Raw genomic sequence first — 15371 nt, forward strand, 5'->3', positions numbered from 1 at the left:
TTGTTTCTATGTTTGTATATTTTTAATAAAATTGAAATCAGCTTCTTAGTCTGCTTTCAATTAATATTATTGTATAAGCATTTCCAATGTCATTATTCATTAAATATGATTTTTTCTCTTTCAACTTTATTATGATTTAATTAACAATTTAAAAATTATACATATGGTGTACAATGTGATGTTTTGATATGGGCGTACATTGTGAAATGTGTATATATATGTGTATATATATATACCACTTTTTTCTTTATCCACTGATGAACACCTAGGTTAATTCTCTATTTTGGCTAAAAACTATAGTAAGCAAAACAGCATGGTACACACATAAAGATATATAGACCAGTGGAACAGAAAAGAGAATCCAGAAATAAATACACACATTTATGATCAACTGGTCTTCAACAAAGCTGCCAAGAGCACACAATGGGGAAAGGATGGCTTCTTCAGTAGTGTTGGAAAAACTAGATAGCCATGTGCAGAAGAATGAAATTGGTCTCTTACCGTCACCATATACAAAAATCACCTCAAAATGGATTAAAAACTTAAACATGAGAACTGAAACTCTAAAACTACCAGAAAGTTACCAAGGGGAAAGCTTCTTGACATTGGCCTTGGCAAAGACTTTGTGGATATAACCCTAAAGCACAAGCAACATACACAAAAACAGACAAATGAGCTTGCTTTAAACCCAAAAGCTTCTGCGCAGCAAAGGAAACAATAGAGTAAAAAGCAAACCTGCGGAATGGGAGAAAATATTTGCAAATCATACATCTAGCAAGGAATTGATATTCAAAAATATATAAGGAACTCAAACAACTAAGTAGCAAGAAAACAAATAATTTGATTTTTAAATGGGCAAAGGACCTGAATAGACATTTCTCAAAGAAGACATAAGAACAGCGAACAGATGATCATCTAGTCACGAGAGAAATGCAAATTAAAGCCACAGTGAGACACAGTCTCATATCTGTTAGAATGGCTATTATCAAAAAGACAAAAAATAACAAGTATTGGTGAGGATGTTGAGAAAAGAGAATATTTGCATACTGTTGATGGGAATGTAATCTGTTCTAGACATTATGGAAACCAGTAGAGAGTTTCCTAAAAATATTATAAATGGAACTATCATGTGATCTAGCAATCACACTTTTAAGTACATATTCAAAGAAAATAAAATCTGTATGTCAAAGAGATAGCTACACTCCCCCATGTCTATTACACCATTATTCACAATAGTAAAGTTTACTTTTCATACTGAAGTCCACCTGATATATGTTTGTGGTAGTATGAGATGGGTATTCATGTTGATTTTTCCAAATAATTATCCTGCATAATTCCTGAATATTCCATTCCCCTCCACCTGCCACTGATTGGCAAAGCCACGTTTGATGATTAATTTTATGTGTCAATTTTATATACAGGTAGCTAGTTAAACATTATTTCTGGGTATGTCTGTAAGAGTGTTTCTGGAGGAGATTAGCATTTGAATCAGTAGACTGAGTAAAGATTTTCCCTCACAGTCATGGGTGGGCATTATCAATGAATCAAGAGCCTGGATAGAACAAAAAGGTGGAAGAAGGGCAAATTCTCTTTCTGTCCTTGAGCTGGGACATTATTCTTCTCCTGGCGTTGGACATCAAAGCTCCTGGTTCTCAGGCCTGGGCTTACACCAGTGAACTTCTAGGTTCTCAGACTTTCATCCTCAGACAGGGCATTACACCATTAACTCTCCTGGTTCGCAGGCCTTCAGACTCAAATGGAATTACACCACCAGCTTTCCTGGTTCTCCAGCGTGCAGATGGCATATTGCAGAAAACTTTAGCCCCATAATCACGTGAGCCAAATTCCATAATAAATTTCCATATATATATATGTGTATATATATATATATATCCTATTGGTTCTGTTTCTCTGGAGAGCCCTGACTAAAACACCATGTCTGCCTTACATATTTCTCTATTTGCATGGATTTGTTTAAGCATTCTTTATTCTCTTCCACTGGTCTAGTTGTTTAAATTTCTGCCAATGCCACACTATTTTAATCACTATAGCTTTGTAATAAGTATTTGTATCTGCCCAAGCAAATACCTCTACATTATAAAGCTCCATTAAGTATCCAAACATGCCATTGTTCAAAATGCACCCTGTTTGGATACTCATTAATATTCACTTACTAATAAACATGACATATTATCTTTTCTCTTAGGTGGGGGACAGAATAAACAAAAGTACTTAATTTAAATATTCAATCACTTATGGATAACTGGAAATAAATTTGAATGATATTCTGGGCTCACATTTTGAGAACGCTTTTGCTACCCACGCAATACATAGAGAAAAGCAAATGCCAGATTACCCAGGCACGCAGATTACCCAGGCACGCAGATTTCCCAGGGACATATAAGTCACCTATATGAGAGACTACCCGAATAATAACTCTAAAGCAAAATAAAGTATACCACCTTTGGAGACAACAAAAGTCTTTATTTACCTTCTTAAAGAAGTGATAAGTTCAATAGGTGGTGAGAAAATGTTTAAAAATAACTGACATCTCAAAAGTAGTCTTAATTTTTAAAGGCCAAAGGATACCCACAGGCCCAGTTGTTAAACATGCAAACACATGTGAGTTCCTTTTGACTATATCATTTACATGGCAATATATGTGCAATAATATTTATAAATAAAACCTTGAATAAGGTTATGGTTTAATATGCATGTCACACTCTCTCAGTCCTTCTGGTATAAATTTTTTTTCAAATAATATGCCTCTTCATTCATATGCTACGTTTTTTTCTAAAGGTTACACAATAAAATGAATTATAGTTAAGTGCATAATTCTACTCGAATAATCAAGCTCATTTGGGAAGTCAGTTCTAATGTCTGCAGCTGGGCTGAAAAGGCATTACTGGGCTCACAGCTACAAGAGCATCAATGTCAGCAGGAGAACACTTGGAAAATGGGTAACATCTTCCCTTCACAGCAGCACTTTTGGCTAAATGCAATGTTGTGCTCTAAACTAAATTACTTCAAGTCTATTTGTGAGACTCAGTTGGATACATGTTTCTTATATAAACAACGGCTGGAGATAAATCTGCCAAAACTGGCATGCTGATTTGTATTTTTAGTTATGTAAAAGTTTTAGGCCCAGAAATGGAATCCAAGAAAAGCATGTTATTCTAGCCCCCAAAATTTCTTGGATATTTTATTGAATACATTATAATGCTTAATACATATATTTACTAATGGTCTCCTGGTACTACAGAAATTATACTCATTTCTCTGGACTGTCCCCCAATGACCAACTTAGTTCCAGGGTATTTCAGCTACTACAGAGTAAAAATTGGTAACTAGGGAATTTAAGTAAGCTGCCAAAACTCTTCAATATTAAAGACAACAAGTAAGGGCTTTCCTCAAGGGATCAAGACTTAACCACACTTGGAAACAGAGGAAATTCCTTCTAGTGTTTTCACACATATAAGGGAAGGGTATAGTTCAGGAGTTAGTGAGCTATAAATTAGGCAGAACACCACCATGGTTTCACCTACCGGGAGGTAGAAATGTAAGAATAAAAATCTAAATAATTCGTTTATTTCCATTTAAAGAGTGAAGGAAAGTATGCAAAATTTTGGCCGGGAGAATTGAAGACTTCAGAATTCCAAAGGCTTGTGGTGCAGCATAAATCACTTCATTCTCCTCGGATAATTTTTTTAAACCTAACTTTGTAGCCTCCAGTGTATTTTTTCTCAGCATCTCCATCACCTCCTCCCATGCCCCCTCCTCCCATCTCTAACATAACTGCTTTAGTGATGATCCCAGAAATCTCTAACTATTGTTCAGAGAGAACAGAAAATCCCACACCAGTAAAGTGAAATGGAAAGTACAGTAGGAGTCAAATACATTTTAGGAAACTACGCTCTGTCCAGGTCCTAACTGATAGAAGAGGAAGACAGCATTTGCTGTTAGATGTAAAGTGCTCTGCTGGTCATATATAAACTTTTCAATATAGCATCTGATTTGATGCATGAGAAAATGGAGAGATACAAGTGCATTGGCCACTCCTCACAGCCCTCCCTCCTATGACAGGTGGTGGGTTTGCGGTTTCAGCACCCATTCCAACCCCCTTCTAGCATGCCAAAGCAGGCAAGCTGTATAATTATATTTCCCAAATTCTTACAGCTAGCATTCTACGTGTTATTCAATTTCCACCAATCAGGGATTGGTACAAGACCTTGATTTGGAACTGGGTCACTTGGAGAGAAAAGCACTTATTCAGACTTTGACTTGAAATGGGTTTACATGAGGCAAGCAAGGCGAGATGCAGGACATCTATTTTCCTGGCGTAGAGCCTGGCACAGTCGGCGGGTTTTGGTGTCAGTAATTATGGTGGTGACTTCTTGAATAGCAGCTTTATCCTCCTAGCAAAGGCAGTAGCTCTGTCGGTTGCTTGTCCCTGCACTATGGTTCTGGTTACAGCTCCTCCTACTTCTCCTACTTGAGTGTGTCTCTTCTCAATGAACCTTTGAGGCTTCTCAGTGAAACTTTGAGGTCTCTATTTGTTTCTCTCACTAAATGCTTTTCTAGTTAAACAAGCCATAGTAAAGTCTATTGTGTGTACGAACTGTGGCTACTAACATGACTTAAAAATCTATAAAATAGTCTAGAGTTAAACAGAAAACCATTCTTCTGGTCTTCATCTTTCTCCCCTGCTGGATGCTTCCTGCCCTTGACCATTGGACTCCAAAGTCTTCAGCTTTTGGACTCTTAGATTTACACTAGTGGTTTGCCAGGCAGGGGTTCTCAGGCCTTCGGCCACAGACTGAAGGCTGCACTGTCGGCTTCTCTACTTTTAAGATTTTGGGACTCAGGCTGGCTTCCTTGCTCCTCAGCTTGCAGATGGCCTATTGTGGGACTTCACCTTGTGACCCTGTGAATCAATACTCCTTAATAAACTCCCTTTCATATATACATCTATTCTATTAGTCCTGCCGCTCTAGAGAAGACTGACTAATACAACAATCATTGAATGAAATAACCTTTTAGCACTCTAAAAATTAAGTAGATTAAGAAGCCTTATTTAACAAATGGTTTGCATATCTATGTAAAAAAATATATATCTGTAAATTGGACAAAAATGATGAACTTTGCTTTAGACACCAAGAAAATACAAACAATCCTAAAACTATAAGCAAACTATATTCCCAAAGTAAGCTTGCAGTAGATTGGTTGTGGCCTTGATTCTATTTGTACAGAACATCAGTGTTCTAAATGGTGACTGAGTTTCTGTCACCTCAAAAACATTACATAAGTTATACTAGAGCAGAAATGCCCCAAAATTACTGTTAAAAAAAGAAATTAAAAAAATCACATTAAGAAAATAGTGATTATACAAAACAGAAACAAATTAAATAAGAAAAAATTAACTTACTGTGAATGCTGGTTCTTGAGGGGACAAATGAGTGTAATCAGATGGTGAAAATTCAGAAATCATTGTTAAACTTCTCAACAGAATATTAGAAATCATGGTACTGATTCATTTTTATGTCAATTTCTTTTTCAGAAAATTATTACATCCATTTCCTAAGAGATGAATGTGCCACTAATATTACACACAGCTTTTCAGTTTTAATTAGTGATATTTTGAGGATTCATAAATACAATAGAAAAGGGAAGGCCAAAAGACACAAGGAAAGAAACCTTTTCTGAGATAACTATTCATTTTTTAAAAATGAAGATAGTTGCGTAAATGTGCAATAAAAGGTTAACTCAGCATGTCTATGGTGCTCAAACCCTGTATGTTCAACAGAAAGGAGTGGCCCTTAGTTGGTTCCTGGAAAATAAACCATAAGCACTTGGAATATCCTGCCTGATTAGATTCTTTGTATATATGAGGTCTTGGACCACCCAAGACAATTTATGCTAATGATGCAATTTATGGAGAGTGCCCATTTTTCTTCCCCTGGAGTCCTGGGTCATGCTATAATAATTTGGTCTCTGGGCAGGGTGTCATGGGCACCCTGAACACCAAGGCTCCAGTGAGCTTCCCTGGTAGGTCATACATCATACATGTCATCTCACATAGTCCCTCGGAAAATTAAGAGTTGCATATGACTCCACCAGGAGAGAACAACAGGAAATTTGAGGCTGGTTTCTGCTGGACTCTACCCTATCCATCTTTTCCATTTGCTAATTTTATTCTATCTCCTTTTCCTAAACCATGAGTATAAAATCATTCTAAGTTCTATAAGAATTATCAAAACTGAAGTGGTCCTTGAGACTCCCAAGACAGCAAATTTAAGAATATGGCACAAGGTAGAGGTAGTAAAAGGATATTACAAAGAGTGGAGTTAATAGAAGACAGATCACAAAAAAAGAATAGCATTTTGCCACAGATGGAAAAGAAAATGATTTTGATAGTCACATGACCTCACCCATAGATTTCTAAGGTATTACAAAGAGGATAACATGCATCTAAAAGGGAGAGCTCTGGTGGTCACTGTCCTGATCAAGGGATTGAGCTCAGAATCACTAGAGAGTAAGAATACAAGGACCTCCTGCGATGCAGTGAGAAGTGCCTATCAACATCTCCAAGGCATTCTTGCTGAAAATGTTTGACCTGCATCCAGTCAGGAAACAGACAAACATGGACCATGAGATGTTCTGCATGACAACTTTATTGCACTTTTCAAAACGTCAGTGTCATGAAAAATATAAGGAGATGATAAAGCTGTTCTGGTTTAGGAGAGACTAAAGAGACAATGTGAATGAAATAAATGCATCTCCTTTGGATTTCGGAGCTAAAGCAACAATAATAACGATATAATGTAATATGACACAATATAACAAACTATTGTGGACATTTGGGGCATGATTGGTGCTATCTGGGTATGAACAATATTGAATTAATGTTGATTTTCTTAGTTGTAGCGAATACCTCTGTTTGGAAAGATGCATGTCATGCCGAAGTATTTAGAGGTAAAATATGATGTCTGTAATCGATTTTCAATTGTTTAGCAAAAGAGAAATGAGCGTAAATGGTATTACCAATGAAAGCCAGGTTACTTGAGGAGAGTAGGTTGAGTGTGATTTTTCCACAGATGAAGAGAGAAAGGTATGTAGATATTCACACAGTCTCAAAGTTTGGAGAGAGAGAAAAAGATTGGAAGACAGAACGAAAAAGAGAAAAAGTGGGTGTGACAATATGTTAACAGATAAGGGGTTTGCTTTTCTTGTCCTATCCATTTTCCTGTGGATTTAAAATTTTTCAAATGTATATCTTTAAAATAGTTTTTTTTCTCTTTAAAAAGAGAGGAAGAAGAAGGAGGAGGAGGAGGAGAAGAAAATAGAGAGGAGGTCATGCTGCTTTCTCGTACGCATGCATCAGATGATGAACCAATAGTTTGTGTGGCTGAGGTTGCTATTTTGTGTGTGTTGGGAAGTTAGTGTGTAGAATTAGGACATAAGTATATACACAAACCATATTCACACACACACACCTGTCATTTATATGCATTGAATTACATTTGCAAATCAATTATTCATAACATTAAGATTGGATTAAGTGTAGAGAAAAATGTGGGAATTTTGGAAGGGAAATTTCATCTATAGTTTTTTTTCTTTTTTATTTATTTATTTATTTATTTATTTATTTATTTATTTATTTATTTATTTATTTATTTTTTGGAGATAGGGTCTTGCTCTGTCTCCCAGGCTGGAGTACAGTAGCATGATCTCGGCCCACTGCAACCTCCACCTCCTGGGTTAAAGCAATTCTCCTGCCTTAGCCTCTCAAGTAGCTGGGATTACAGATGCGCACCACCATGCCTGGCTAATTTTTGCATTTTTAGTAGAGATAGGGTTTCCCCATGTTCACCAGGCTGGTCTCAAACTCCTGACCTCAGGTGATCCACCCACCTCGGCCTCCCAAAGTGCTGGGATTACAGACATGAGCCACTGCACCCAGCCAGTATTCTTGCATGTAATTATAGTTGAGTGTCTGAAATGGAATAACAGTATAACATCATAAAGTCTTTTCCGTTGTATACACCCATAGTAATAAAAAGTCTTGGAGCTAAGCGAAAGTTTGGAGATTTGTATCACTGGAGAATTAACGTCAAAAGACCTCTCTCTTTGGGTAGAATATTATGCTAGTAAATATTGTGGGGTTGGAAATCAAGTAGATTTAAAGAAACAAGACAGTGTAACTCCTGCTCTTAAGAAACTCGAATTCTCATTGGAAAGCTCTGACACATTGTTTTTATAAAGATTATTTCATTTCCGCAAACATCTTTGAAATTATCCTATTGGAAGATTACCAAAATCCTGGAATAACCCAAACAAAAGAGTTACATTAAATCTCCTTTAGAAGACTAAATTATTGATATTTCAGTCCCAGTGCGCAAGTGTCTGATTAAAATGCTGCAGAGAAACACCATGAGAAGTTGAAATGTTATTACCTTGAGAAGATCCCCACACTAGAAATGAGACAACTGAAAAGGGAGGAAAGAATTCTGGGCTGGGAGTCTTCAGAACTTGGCCAGGTCCCATCTCTACAGTATGCTGTATGTGTCAAATGGGGAAAATCAGCCAGCATCTCTAAGCCTCAGTTTTCACTATAAAATGACGTCCATAATAATTCTGATGACTGTTATAAAAATAAAATAGCTTAAATATGCCAAAGCCTTTGTAATCAATTCAGCACCCTGAGTATATTAGGTGAGGAGAGTTGAAGATTTTGAGAGTTGATTCCCAGTCACCTGCTCCTTGACCTCTACCTCTCCCTTTCTCACCAGTTCCTACTTCCCTTCACTCAAGTAGAAGAGCTCATGCTAATATTCAAATAAGCAGCACTTCATCAAGGAAAGTTCTAGAGGTTGTAAGAGGAGACATGGACCTACTCTTCTACAACAAACATCACTTTTTTTAAAACAAAGTACAAACATATACCAAATTAAACTGCTTGAACTAGGAAATACTTTGTTCTGACAGGTTGTAAGGATTATCTCATGCTGGTTACTTTTGGAAAAATCAAGAAAGTATTTGAAGTGTTTCTTAAATTGATGAGGCATGTTTCAATACACTTTCTGGAAAAAAAATACACAATACACTTTTCTCCACATTAACTGATTATTTTATGAATGCTCGAATATTAAAGAGAAATGTGGCTCTCTATTTAAATAAATGCTCCTAAATCCAAGAATGATAACTAGATAAAAGCTATTAAAAAATCCTTCAGACTAGCTGAAAATCAAAGCCATTTGTGTGACATAAGAACATTTTAGGGGACAATCATTTTGTGATCCTCTCTGGGAGAATGTTAAATAAATTTGTGTAATTTTCTCCAGTTTAAAAAAAAAGAAAATTTTAGAAGTGTACTTTTATTCCTCTGGATGAGTCAGGATTGTTATGATTGGAAAGGGTGTTGAATCTGTAAACAGTTCACTTGGGTTCGACCAAGGCTTGGCCATTGATTCACTTGGCTTTAAACAAATCATTTGATTTTCAGGGCCCCAGTTTTCTCCAGGTAAATTAAATGCGTGTAAAGTATTTTTTCAACTGTAGCATTTTATGCACATCATTATTTTAAACTTTGATTCTAACTCAAATTTCATTTACAATTCTGCATTTTCTAAAACTGGAAAATTGTGAGTTGGTCGTCCAATATAATTATTTGCCATCTACTTGACGGAAATGGATTTTAACTTCAGAATGAAATGCTTTTATTGCCTAACCCTTGACACAGAGTGCAGTAAAATTTCCCATCAGCGTGCCAATGAGCCAAGCACATACTGAGTTTATCCCTCAAAAATGCATTATTACTGAATACTAATTTTCGTCATTCAATAGAAAATATCATAAATTGAAATTATAAGTAAATGCCTTATTTCAAACTGCAAGTTAACTTCTGAAATGACTCCATTACTGATTTGTACTGACATTTTGCCAGGCTGTGACATAACTGTGCTATTGTGAATTAATTTATCTTCTCTAAAACTGGTATGTCTCCCAATGCATCTGTCCCAATTACCATGACAGTTTCCTTCCACTTCAGCCTAATGATACAGCATTCATTACTCTGCCCCTTCTCTCTTATCTGTGGACAACTTGAAAGGCTAAAAAAGCAAAGGACTAGATTCTATATCCAACCTCTCTGAGGCTCTATTTCTTCTTTTCTAAAAGAGAGACTATTAATGTAAATATCTGTTGTTCATATTAATTCAAATATATATCAGCCGTGTTACTACCTTCTAATATTTTAGCAAGCTATTCACTCAATACTGACTACCTAAGAAAAAAAACCCATTGACTGTTTCTTTGTATTTCCCTTTTTTCAGCAATTTCTGCCCATGTTCTAAACAGCAAAACAGTCATCCAACACACAGGGTCATTTGTTAAATTCAATTTTATGAAAATATTTATAATCTCTACCATGTGGTCTAAATCCAAGCATTGTACTAAACTCTAGAGATGCAAAGATAAATAAGACACTACCTCTATTTTCACGATGTTTCTATTTGGTGAGAGGACCATAGAATGAATAAAAATAACTAAAATTGTACATATGCGCATATGTATATTATTTGTTTATTGTAAGTGCTACAGAGGCATATCCATACAAAATACTGTGACAATGCCAAGGAGGGGGCAGTCACTAATTCTTGCTAGGGAGTTCCAAGGAAATTTTGCAAAGAAGGTAACATTTGAAGATTGAAGAAGTTACTGGAGCAGAGAAGGAAAAAGAGGAAGAAAGAAAAAGAGGAAACTTACGGCAGAAGAATCAACACAAGTAAAACCAGAGGCCAGCAAGTGTGTAGAGAATGGGATAGAACAGATTAACCAGAGTGAATGACTGATGGGCAAGACACCAAGAGATGACCTGGATGTTGAATGGCAATACCAAATGTCATATTATAGAAAATACATAATGAACAAAGTTTTTAACCAGAGTTGCATGATCAAATGTCTGTTTGTTTTGAAATGCTAACTCTGGAGACAATATTATAGATGAACTGGAAGTGAATAAACTGGAGATGAGGTTTAAAGCAGGAAGAGTAGGGAGATATTCTCTTGGAGACAGATAGAGAGAGAGAAGATAGATTTCAGAGATAGTTAAGATGTAGACCCCACAGCACATGACCAGATGAGGGTAGAAGTGAAAGTGAAGGAATTAGAAAGAGGGAAACGTCAAAACCAATTCCAAGGTATCTTGGGGAATAGGGGTGAAGGAGCAATGATAATGGGAGAAGAAATGTTGAGATCAACATCAGGCATATAGACTGTGAGGTGAGGTGTCTTCAACATACTAAAGTGAAAAGTTTAATTATTTATTGGAAAAAAATGCAAGTGAAGTCCAAGTAAAAGGTGGATATTGGGAGATGTTATAAATTTGAGGCTCACTGGTGTCTAAGGAGCAGCAGAGGTCCTGAAGGTAGACGCAATAGCCCAGGAGAAGTTAGATGGGAAGAAAAGAAGAATGGCAGTGCCTGGGGAATACCTAGATGGAAGAGACAGAGAAGGAAGAGAAGAATGCAAAAGAGAATAAGAGCAGTGGTTGAAGATGTTGAGGTAGACCTATGAGTCGTCGTGTGAAATGGAGGAGAGCAGAGCAGACCACAACATAAAAGAGCAGTGAAGGGCTGTTCCAGGTAACAGTAGAGAAAATATTTATGGCTGATTTTTCCATTACCCAGTAATTTCCAGAAATACATACCAAAGGGAGAAGTGGGGTGCTGGAGTGATCCAGCCGATTGTAGCATCTGTACTAACTCCTGGGATGCAGGCCTATCCACAAGCACTAAGGTAGGTGTAATAGAGGACTCCAACCTAATCAGAGAAAGGGGTGGGGAAAGAGCCTCTGAGGAAGTGATGATGTTGCTGAGATTTGATCAGGAAATGAAAGTTAGCTGAGTGACAAGAAAATGAAACATTACAAAACAGGGATCACCAGGTGCAAATTCTCTAGAGTAGGAGGAACAAGGGCCTGAAAGGGGACAGAGAGGCTTGGGCTCAGAGCCTGAAGGAAGAGCAAGCATATGAAGCTGGAGCGGCGTCAGGGAACCACACCATGGAGGACCCAGCAGTCAGTGGTAAGGAGAGGCCATTATATGGTTTTAGGTAGGGAGGGAGAGAGTCAGATTTTAAATTTTGAAATGATCTAGTCAAGTGGTTTAGTAGGTAAGTGTAGGTGGCTCCACAAATTTAAAAATATAATTTTTCAAAGAAGACTAATCCTAAGAATGATTCATCCTAAGATGTAGGTTTCATGCTAAACGTGCTCCAGATTCATTCTTGCTCAATGAAAGATAGTATGAAGGATTATTCTCCACCCCTCTAGGCAGGATAGATCCTCGCTTGGCAAAGGGCAATACCTGTTCGAGATGTGGATGTAAGTCACTGGAATTAGAATTGAAAATATTCTGAAGAACCACAAACTTAGGCCCCTGCTTCTTCAAAATATATACAAACTCCTGAGCTAAGTAAACTAAAACTGGTTAAGGCCCTTCATAAACTGACTCTGGCTACCTCAACTTCACTTCTTCCTCCTTTCCCTCTTCACCTTACACTGAAGCCATAGTCAACCACTTGGAGCTCCCTGCTCACATTAGTCTCCCCAGTTTGTGGAACTTTTTCCCTGCCCTTTATTTCTAGCTGGGTGATGCTTATGTATCCATCCTTCAGGTTACAGTTTAAAAAATGCTTCTTCCAGAATTCTTTCTGAATCCTCAACACTGACATAAACAAATGCCCTATACTTCCGACATCCATGCACACATTGCTGGTCTCTGTAGGCATGCCAAGTCCCCTTCCAGATGTCATTCAATTGGCAGCTATGGGGAAGACAGAAAAGTCTGTGGGTCGAGTAGAGGTCTATATAGGAAAAGAGAAAATGATTAGAAGCCAGGGAGATCAGAAACAAGTCCAGGAGTGAAATCCACTACTCTGTAGCTCAGAGAAATGAAAAGAGATTATTCGGTGCTCATAACCCTCATCTACTTCTATTAAAGTACTTAGAGGTAAGAGTAACACAGTGGGAGGTCACCATCAAACCTCTTCCAATAGCCAACAAGAAGATTCACTAGAAATCTTATTCATTCCAGCCAACTGATTTGCAAAATAGAAGTCCAGTTAATCATGTAACTGAATTTCTTAGGAGATTTAAGGGAGGGTGAAATAATTTACAAAGAAGAGAAAGGGATTTTTGTTTTTAGAAGTTTCAGTGAGGATTGACTGAGGATGACAAAGACTGGAGGGAATAAAATATTGCCTCCCCTCTAATAGATAGAGTGGCATTTTGGGAATGGCACTGTGATTTCTTCTAACTCTTTGACGTTGATCTGGACTGTTTTTTTCTGTCACCCATCACGGCAACGTGACTGTTTTTACTTTATTTGCATGCCATGTCACACAACCACACAAACTGAGAATCAACACTAACACTATTATCATTTTCAGCAAATCCATATAGCCATTTAAAGAAATTAGAACAGATGATGGGGGCAGACTCTATGACAATTCACAGTAATGTGACCAAGCAATTTATGGAGAAACAGGGACTGCCAGAGATACTGAAAAATCAGTCCCAGGACTTGGAGAATTTTACTAAACTTACAGACAAGTTCAAACTGCCAAACTCTCCAGTGACTGAAATGTGAAGATCAGCGGTTGGTCCGAATGGTATAATTTTCGCCCTGCTCTGGAAACTAAGCAGCTCTGAGCTGATAAAGTCCGTAATTTAACACGTAGGGTAAATTGCTAAAGCACTTAACCAGTGAGGTACTAATCTTCCTTTCCTATGTGAACTCGAACTGACTCCTGACAGCAAAATCAATTGAAGAGATTTACCCTAGGGATATCTTCTAAAAAGCAGTGTAATCAGGAGATAAGAGAATTGGATGGGTATTGCGTTATCACAGCCCTCCACCAACCGTGCCACCAGATGCCAAAGGCTTCCCACAGCCTTGAGCCTGGAGCTGCACTCCTCTCAAGCAAATCCCACTGAACTCACGGTACTTGGAGGTCAAGAAACCTTTTCCCATATTGATTTAATCTTGTCACCTGAAACACTTGAGGTCAAGCAAATTCACCACACTGGTTCCCTGGGGCAGTTAACGGATCATAGAAGAACAATCTCTGCTTTTTTGTGTGTTACAGAATGCCTTGAGCTACCTGTTCAATGTATTTGATGGCTGAAAAATTTGCATGTGTCATATGGCTTCTTAAAGTGAACTGTCTGCTTTGAACTCACAGGGGTTCTAGAAATCCGATGTATTAATTTTAGAAACTTTTTATTAGAAACAAGTAACATTTGTTACTTAAAACAATGAAAAGATAGTCGCGGCCTCATTGCCGCTTATTATGTCTTGCGACCACACCCTGGCCCCCATGTCTATCCACACAACAGAGTATGCAGTGTGGTATTACAGAAAAGGTAATATATGTAAACATGAATTGCTGCTCTACGCCTTGCTAGATACGTAAACTTGGCTCAGTACTCAACCTCCTACAATGTTCTCTCACCTGCATCTTATCCATCTGCCTCCAAGAATTGTTATGGGGATTGAATGAGATAATATAAAGTACCTAGCATAGGCCATGGTACAAAAAAGTATAAACACCATTTTCCTTTATTCTCCCCTTAATATTAATGTTTGGTGTGAGTGTTGAATAAATTTAAGTTTCTTGTGTAGTAGCAGAACATATTTAGAGTAATATCAGGAAAGGACACTCACCCCTAGAACTGAAATTCCCATAATTCTCTCTGTACATATTCTTTAACCAACCCATTCATTACACAATTTCTCCCAAACCTTTGTCTTTAGCTTTGTCTTCTCACATGCCTACTCATCTCTACTTATGTTTGCCACCATTACCTCAAACCATTCCACAAGCCAAATGGATTTCAAAATAAATGTATTTGTGAGGGAACTTTAATGTAACTGTGAAGATTATGATGTCTAAAGTTAAATTATGACTATACTGTAAGATTATACATATATAAAGACTATGGGTTTTCAGTGAAAGTTCTATAGCTAGTCAGATGGAGTAACTGAGAAAAGGAAGAAATGGAATACTCTTTGGGGTTTATTGAGGGTCTGTTACCAAACTCCTGCCAATTAAATGTCAAAGAACCTATCTATCAGGCCACAACCAGAACTTAGAAAGCTACAGGTAATCTGGATACTTGTGCCAAAAAAGGAGCTTTGAGTTTGAAAGAATAAGTAATATTCTAGGAAGACAGGATGGCAGTCAGAGGCCACCTAAATATGAATCAGGCAAAAGGTTAGGATGAAAAGAAGGTAGACAAGATCTCTATTAAGTTATAAGGCAAGATGTCTAGTACGCCCTTCGGAGTTAAAACATAATTATCTGTGGAT

Source organism: Hylobates moloch, unplaced genomic scaffold, assembly GCF_009828535.3.
Source record: "Hylobates moloch isolate HMO894 unplaced genomic scaffold, HMol_V3 SCAFFOLD_13, whole genome shotgun sequence".
NCBI lineage: Eukaryota > Metazoa > Chordata > Mammalia > Primates > Hylobatidae > Hylobates > Hylobates moloch.